This window comes from Bactrocera neohumeralis, unplaced genomic scaffold, assembly GCF_024586455.1.
Source record: "Bactrocera neohumeralis isolate Rockhampton unplaced genomic scaffold, APGP_CSIRO_Bneo_wtdbg2-racon-allhic-juicebox.fasta_v2 ctg725, whole genome shotgun sequence".
NCBI classification, from domain to species: domain Eukaryota; kingdom Metazoa; phylum Arthropoda; class Insecta; order Diptera; family Tephritidae; genus Bactrocera; species Bactrocera neohumeralis.
The window spans coordinates 64759-74027 of record NW_026094059.1 but is presented as its reverse complement, the minus strand read 5'-3'; the positions used below and the strand labels follow the sequence as shown (position 1 = coordinate 74027).

The 9269-nt window shown below is 34.8% G+C and overlaps 1 pseudogene; it reads right to left on the bottom strand.

Annotated features, from left to right (window-relative positions):
* Positions 1-6224: 6224 nt before the first annotated feature.
* On the bottom strand, positions 6225-7556 carry LOC126767505 (uncharacterized; annotated as a pseudogene).
* Positions 7557-9269: the final 1713 nt, after the last annotated feature.

Here is a 9269-nt window from a genome sequence, read left to right as displayed (position 1 = left end):
ACCCGTTCTTGCATGAGTACTCGAATACGTCTCTTTCTTATAAATTAATCCGAGTAGGAGGTCGCCTATTAAATGCACCTCTGCCATATGATGCCAAATTCCCATTATTACTGAATAAAAATTCGCATTTCGTTATCACTTACTTACGGTTCCTTCACTTTCGAAATCACCATGCTGGGGCAAAAGTGTTGGTTGCGCTTCTTCGAGAACGCATATGGCTAATTAATGCCAGAGAAGCTTGCAGTAGAACCGTAAGAAATTGTACACACTGCTTTCATTATTAGCCGAAGTTGCAAACCCAAATAATGGGAAATTTGCTAGTTGAACGACTTCGAGCTTTGCGACCCTTTTTGATATGTGGCGTAGATTTTTGTGGTCCCATATATACAACGTTAAAAATACGTGGTCGACCAGCCGTAAGGACTTATATAGCAGTTTTCGTTTGCTTCACTTCGAAACCAGTACATTTAGAACTCGTCTCGGTCCTATCTACTAATTCTTTTATTTTCGCCCTCAAAAAGGTTCATTGGTCGCAGAGGGATGCCACAGAAAATATTCAGCGACAACGCAACCAACTTTGTCGGCGCCGACCCCAAGCTGCTCGAGCTGAAGGAGGCGTTTCTAGCGCAAGCGCCAGAACTAATGGGGTTCGCAGCCGAAGAAGGATTCAGCTTCGGCTTTGTACCACCCAGGGCGCCGCACTTCGGCGGATTATGGGAGGCTGCCGTGATGTCCGCCAAGCATCTAATCGTTCGCGCACTCGGCAACGCTCTACTAACGACGGAAGAGCTCTCAACGCTACTGGCCGAAGTGGAGGCCATTTTGAACTCGCGTCCCCTAACACCGTTGAGCCAGGACCCCAACGACGGAGAAGCACTAACTCTAGCGCACCTTTTAATCGGTTGTCCTCTGCGATCACTCCCACCAGCACAGGTAGCAATGGACCCAATTCATTGCTGCGAGAGATGGCAACGTGTTTGCTGTCTCAAGCAACAGGTTTGGCGACAGTGGTCCAAAACATACCTGTTACACCCGAAACGGAATCTGCAGCCCGGCGACCTCGTCCTCGTACACGAAGACAACACACCACCGTAGCAGTGGGTAACAGGACGAGTCGTCGCAACCGTCGAAGGGCAAGACGGCAAGGTGCGAGTCGCAGACATAACAACGAAGACGGGCACGATTAAGCGCCCCATATACAAATTAGCCTTACTTCCAATGGATGTTGAAGGAACCTGATCCTGTCAAGGTGGCCGGTGTTGCGCCAAGCGACATCTTTGTAAATCTAAATCTAAATTAGAAAAATGAGATATAAAATTATTATTAGAACTTATGAAATTGAACTTGTAAATATTGAATTGTACAAAATAGCATACTTACCTTAATAATACATTTATATTACCTTCATTTATTACTTACCTTAATTCTATTACAATATTTAACGAAAGATGATTACTTACTCCTTGTTTTTACATTACCACTAGCTTAAGCCGTTAGTTTTAAGATTTAGGCTAAGCAATTCCAAGAACGGAATAATTGAAGCATTGTATTAAAGAACTTGAAAACGACCGGACGCGTCTTAATTTTTTATCGCAATTCTCGTGACAGGCAATTAGGCTTATTCATTTTATTCGCGCATTCCCAGTTATATTTTTTCGCATCTTAAAAACGCTTGAGATTTTTCAACCACCAACAATGTCAGCCTGGAAATCCAACGCAGGATTGCTCTTGCCAACAGGTGCTACTTCGAACTGAGTAGGCAATTGAAAAGTAAGTCTCGACGAACAAAAGCTAAACTCGCTCATAATTCCCGTCCTGCTGTATGGAGCACGGGCCTTGGGCGATGTCAACACCCGATGAGTCGACGTTACGAGTTTTCAAGAGAAAAATTCTGCGAAAGATTTATGGTCCTTTGCGCATTGGCCACGGCGAATATCGCATTCGATGGAACGATGAGCTGTACGAGATATACGAGGACATCGACATAGTTCAGCGAATTAAAAGACAGCGGCTACGCTGGCTAGGTCATGTTGTCCGGATGGATGAAAACACTCCAGCTCTGAAAGTATTCGACACAGTACCCGCCGGGGGAAGCAGAGGAAGAGGAAGACCTCCACTCCGTTGGAAGGACCAAGTGGAGAAGGACCTGACTTCGCTTGAAATATCCAATTGGCGCCACGTAGCGAAGCGAAGAAACGACTGGCGCGCTGTTGTTAACTCGGCTATAATCGCGTAAGCGGTGTCTACGCCAATTAAGAAGAAGAAGAAGAAAATCTATTGAAATATATAATATATACGTATAATGTAATGTATTATTGCCTAAATATTTAATTTATATACATAGGTTTGGTAAGTTATATCTTTATATAATTATTTGCTTTGGGCATTAGAAGTTTTGATAACATCTCAAAAGACAAAGCCGTCGCATAGATTCACATACATAAGTATGCAGGTAATTATGTGTACATGTAAAAAGATTTAAAAAAACCATACGCATAATGTTCACATATTCACATATGTATGTACATATGTAATTTTGTGTGCACGTAAACAAATTTGAAAGAATCGTTCGCATAAAGTTTGTAAATTTGTCTACATACAACTTTATGTGTAAATATATATATGCATTGTTTCATACAAAAACTCCGTTGTCACGAACAACCAATGGCCGAACTTCACGTTTTGACAAAAAGTCAATGTGTCGAAGGACTGACGTGACGACAAAGCGTCACAGCATTGTGTTGTTGGTAGAAAATCAGAGCTGTGCCGAAAAAAATCAAACGATTGGCACCGCTTCCCTTGCCGTTGTACGGCTTCGCCGACAAACCAGCGTAAATATTTATGTTTGTGCGTGAGCTTGCATATATATCGGCGGAGATTTTTGCGAGCCGCGTAAGAATTACAAAATATTTTCTACATTCCTTGACAAATACAGTCAATCCCGGTTATGTGCCACAATCAAAAATACAGATTTTTGTGGTTTGTTAAAAATAAAAATATCATATGGCACATAAGTGAGTGCGGATACTTAAGCGAGTGGTACTTAAAACAATAATTTTTATGTTTTTCAAAAAACAAACTGTGAGATCCAGCAAGACATAGGCAGTTAAGAGGGATGATTTTCATTTAAGCGGAGTACTACTTAACCAGGATTGACTGTACACAAAAATCAGAAGAATATAGAATATTTTCTTTGAAAAATTTCTTGACTTGAAATTTGAAAAATAAACTATGTTGTCAATTTTATTCTAATATATTTAAATATACTTATATTTGCGGGGTAGTCAGTTTTTCCTTCTCATACATTTCAGAAATATATTCAATTTATGATTTTTAGCTTTTGAAATCGTCGCGAAATGGCGCTTGTACGCATGGCATGCTCGGGGAGATGTAATGGCGTCTGCATTTATGAATGAATCGAATATGCGTTTTGAAAGTACGTTGCGTTAATGAATGAAAATGTTGTTGTTGTGTAATTTACTATATATTTTCACGTCGGCCATATTGATTTCTGATGCTATTTGAGACGATTGTTATTTTTGTAGAACAATATTTGTAATTTTTGCGGGTGACATATCTACATGTAAACGCATATAAGTATGTATGTATGTTGTGTATGCTTTGTTTTTGATTTTACATATCTGCAGGATAGATGCGTATGAAAGTTTTAAATGATAAAAGGCGTGATTTATGTACATTAGGGTGATTAAAAAAAAAAATTTAATTTCGTTTGGTACTCGGAAAAATAGGTTCCTAGACACCTCTAAGAGAGCCTCTCCAAGCATGAGTTCTTAATTGTAACGGGAAGGTCGTCCTACATACAGTTTTCTATTTTTTCTTATTATCAGATAGAAAAATTTATATCTCGCTTCCAACTAATTGAAAAAATATTTTGTTCCTTAGATTTTGTTGGAAATTGAATGCTCTACAAAAAAGGTCTGATATGATTTTTTCGTAAACCGAACCGTTTAAAAGTTATTAACAATTAAAGTTTTATTATTTTTGAGAAAATTTTTTATTTCTTGTGAATTTTATAACTCAATAAAAAAAATTATTATGAATGATGAAACTCATAGTTTTATAGGAAATTTACTGCTTTATAAAAATGGTCTCATATGATTTTTCGATTTAGTTAAGCGTTTACGAGATATTCATCAATGCATATCAATTTTTCTAATTTTTGGTCAATAATTAAAAAAAATTCAATTTATTTTGCGAGTTTAAGGGAAATTTACAGAAATTTGAGATTCTATGAATAGAAATATGTTATGAACTATTTTTTTAATTAGTTTTTTTAGTCTTGGGCATGTTTGGTTACATTAAAACAAAAAAATAGTGCAATTTTTTAATATATAATTCAATTTAGTGTGTTTCACTTTTTTATCGAAGAATTTATTTATTTAATTATCAACTGCCATATAATTTTCAATATTTTCAACATAACTTTTTACACTTTTACTGTAAATAATTTGCTTTTATATATAACTTTCTAATATTATCATCAAGCACTTTTAAGGATTTTTCGCTCACAATGTCGAATAGTTGTTCAAGATCAGTCTGAAATTTCTTTTCCTTTTGGTTTTGCACTGATTTTTTTATATCAAAATTTTTTTGTAATTTTAACCATTGACTGTGATAGTGACGAAATTTTTTGACTGCATTAGGAGCTCCACTAGTTGGAATCTGATTTTTTCTCCACAGTTCAATAACTTGGTCAACTGTATTTTTAGCATTTTGCTTGATTGAATAACATACTTTAAAATTTTAAGTTGATAGAAAAACACACGCATAACCTCTTTAACTTTTGGTAACTTACGTTCCGAAATTCTTTGTATAGGTATTCCGATAAAACGTATTTCTTTATTCATTGTAGGTTAATTGATGATAAATAAATTTATGTGATGATAATAAGACTTATTTGAAATTAATTATTTTATTACTTATGCAAGATGATCAATCTTAGGAACACTGAAAATACGGTATTAAATGAATTTTATTTTATCATTTGCGAAATGCCGTCGGGTAGGTAGCTGATGTAGCGCACGTTTTGAGCTCTTGAACTCCTTAAATCTTTTATGTTGAAAATACAAAAAGGATAAAGATCCTTTTTTTTACAATTGTATTTCTGGGAAAAATAAGATAATAACAAAGGATAAAGATCCTTTTTTTTACAAATGTATTTCTTGGAAAAATAAGATAATAAGAAAAGGAGAAAGATCCTTTGTTTGTAAATGTATTTCTGGGAAAAATAAGAATTCATATTTTTGGACTCCTATATGAGCCCCCTAAAGCACAAGTGGTATAACTCCACTTTTTCTTCTGTCGAGATATTAAAGGGTTTGCTAAAAGTTGTATATAAAAATCAATATTGAACTTTTGGACTACTTTTTTCAATAAAACTTCAGAAAAATGTCTTATTTAACTTAAATTGATGTTTTTGAAACTTTTTGTCCATTAACTCTTGTTTTATCGAGTACCGAAAATTAATTATACCATTTGTGCTGTAAATGTTTTTAAGATTTCATTTAAATTATAATTAGTTTGAAATCTGTTTCGTTTTCTCAAATATTTTTTTATTCATCGTCACTTTCTTGAGATTCTTCCTGAAGTGGGCCAACGTCTTCAGCAGTCTCACTAGTAACAAGCCCCTCGAAATAATTGTGGTGTACTGGAGGGATGTATGGCAGCAAGTCCATCATATCTTTCCTTTTTTCTTTTGAAATAGGCCGAGCTCTTGTGTACAGCTTACCCTGATCAATGATGCAAACATTAAACGGTCGTCCTTTTTTTCCTGCTGATCGTCATAACTGTCACATGAAAGGCATTCTTTTTCCTTGACAACGCAATAGTTCTATACCAGTCGTCAGGTGTAAATATTTGTTGCGACTTACCAAAATTTTCAATAGATGCAAAGTCACAGTCATTGGGGAGGAATGAATGTCCACTATGCATGAACTTTTGGTCCATAATTTCTACGTTATTGTCTGGACTTTGGACATATTTCATCAACGTCATAGCGATTTTCCAGTTACGGTTTTGACCTGTGCATGTGTCGCTATACATAACCACATGTTTGGCTGCTGTCGATCTAAATTTTATGTGTTTAATTAAACACGATGAAATTTCTTGTGAACCTTTAGAATCATTTACTTCGTCCCAACAATACATGAACCCCATTTTCGTTGAAAGTTCATGGCAACCTAAATTGTATACGTACATATTACGTGTGTAGTAGGCCTGTTGACACACCAATTTCGGGAAAGTCAGGGACTTCTCCAAATCAAAAGAGAATGCATAGTAGCTGTCATTGTTAGCACTTTTTTCAGCATTCGCCTTCATGGAATCGCGAGCTTGTCCTGCCTTCCGTAAACGAAGTTCATGGTCCTGCTTGAGCTGTCTCTTTTCTTCTTCATCTGTTGAGTATTTTACTATTTTAGAAAAAATATCACAATTGACGCAAGTGTCTTTATGTGGGGCGTGAAATTGCAGATTGAACTCGTTATTAAAAGTTCTTCGATATATATGCACCCTAACAGGCTGAAGCCCTTGGCTTTCAACGTGCTCCTTATAAAGATTGTACATAAGTCGTATATTTAAGTTCTCGGCTAAATATTTCCTATTTGGGTTGTGTTTTCTTGTGTAGTGAGATTCGTATGAAAGAAAAGCTGAAATATGGGCTCTTACTTGTGCCATTTGTTCATCGGAGGTTTTGTTACCAGGCACCTTCTTACCACGTTTATCGTCCCCTGGAGGATAGCCCATTTTGACCTTCTCCAAAGCTCGCGTCATTCTTAAATTTGAGATTTGCAATGTTTCTAAGAAGTACCTCTTGGAAACCTGTTTGGTTTCCCCAGCAACATTATGATAGAACCAATTGAACTTGTTCGATTCTTCTCAGCGGTGGTTGGCCGACGACGTACCGGTAATATTGGTTTCAAAAGACCACAAATGAATGCATTTTGGGCAGAGAATGTCCCTATTTTCCAAAATGCTTCGAATATTTTTTTTCGTTCTTCTTCTGTTATTTTGTTAAAACACTTTTTGGTGCATTTGCAATCGAGATTGTTAAATTGCTTCTCTGGAATTGGCTTTCCCTTTCTAGTGACGTAAGAGTCTCCCGAATTTCGCTTCCTTTTCCTTTCTTCTCGCTTCCATTCCTTTCTCTGCCTTTTCCGATCTCTCTTGGGCCTTCCTTCTGCATTTTCCTCTGCTTCACCACTTTCATGAGTACTGGGTCTCCCTTCCACATCAGCAGCTGCTTCATTGTCCTCTATGGAACCGGGATCATCAACGGCTGAAACCAAAGTTTACGTTCAATTATTTGAGAAAGTATAAACATTACGACATGAATTAGCATTTTCGATTAAGCACCAAATTGGGTTTTACAACAACAACAAACGAGTGAAGAAATTTCGCCATTTTCAGCTTAACAGTTAATTCTTAATTTCACTACCGTTACCTTCACCTGAGTCCATCTAAAGAAATTATTACAAAAAAACACTGAGAATAAGTCTTTCTCCCATGAAATTCACTGCACGAACGGTGAATTTGTCAATTATACCACTTGTGCTGTCAACGAATAGGCGGCAGCATTCACTGCACTAGTAATTTCTGCTTTTTATGAGGTTGCTATGGGAACTAGAATTAAATTAAATAGAACACATTTTCCTCAATACAGTACCATTGCTAACTCAAAAAAAAAAAAATGGAGTTATACCACTTGTGCTTTAAAGGGCTCATATAATAATTGTGGCATACATTTTATATACCAATTAAAATAATAAATTTAAAATGAGCGATGATATATTCTGTAAATTAACAATATTAAACTAAATATAAATTTTTTGGAAAAATGTTATTTTGAAAATGTACTTTATTTTTATAATATAACAAAACCTTCTTCTTCTAAATTTCATATTACCGAATTGAAAATGCCGTCGGCATATGTATGTGCAATTGGGATATGTTGCCTCTTTGAAATTTTCATAGAAATGAAAACTGCGCTGTCAAACTGTAGCATTGATGTTTGACGATGAATATCTCGTAAACGCTTAACTCAATCGAAAAATCATATCAGACCATTTTTATAGAGCAGTAAATTTCCTACAAAAACTATAAGTTTCATCATTCATAATAATTTTTTTTTCATTGAGTTATAAAATTCATAAGAAATAAGAAATTTTCCCAAAAATAATCAAACTTTAATTGTTAATATCTTTTAAACGGTTGGTTTACGAAAAAATCATATGAGACCTTTTTTCTAGAGCATTCAATTTCCTACAAAATCTAAGGAACAAGATATTTTTTAAATTAGTTGGAAGCGAGATATAAATTTTTTTTATCTGATAATAAGAAAAAATAGAAAACTGTATGTAGGAGGCATACAATTAAGAAATTATATTACATTATCAAAGATAAGAAATATTTAAAAAGTAGCTCATTTGCCCAATAACTACAAAGATTGCTTGGAGAATTGCATAATTTAATAACATTGTTATCATTTTTGCATGAATTCGCAAAATTATATTCATATCAATTGATATGATAGCAGAGAATGTATAATATAGAGAAGGTCACAGCGCTGCCAAATTTACGACATTTCACTTTTCGGAGAGATACTCTTTTCTATTAGTGGATTTCACCACAAAAGTAGGGGTACTATTTTCTATAAGCGAATTTCACCAATATTTATCAGGAGGGTCGAAAATAGCAGAATTGAGCATTTTCAGTGATAAATGAGAAAAATGATGCTAATTTCAATGTTTAGAAATGTACGCTTACAGATTCGCATATTTACAATGCGCAAACGACTATGGATATCATTTATAGAAATTCTCCATATACATATGTACATATTTGATAACAAAGCTCATATGTATATATATACATATATATGTATGTACCTATATATTAGAGTGATTCAAAAAAAAAAATTTTTTTTTGTTTGGTACTCGGAAAAATAGGTTCCTAGACACCTCTAAGAAAGCCTCTCCAAATATGAGTTTTTAATTGTAACGGGAAGGTCCTCCTACATACAGTTTTCTATTTTTTCTTATTATCAGATAGAAAAATTTATATCTCGCTTCCAGTTACTTGAAAAAATTTCTTGTTCCTCAGATTTTGTTGGAAATTTAATGCTCTACAAAAAAGGTCTATTAAGATTTTTTCGTAAACCCAGACGTTTAAAAGATATTAACAGTTAAAGTTTGATTATTTTTTGGAACATTTTTTATTTCTTATGAATTTTATCACTCAATGAAAAAAAATTA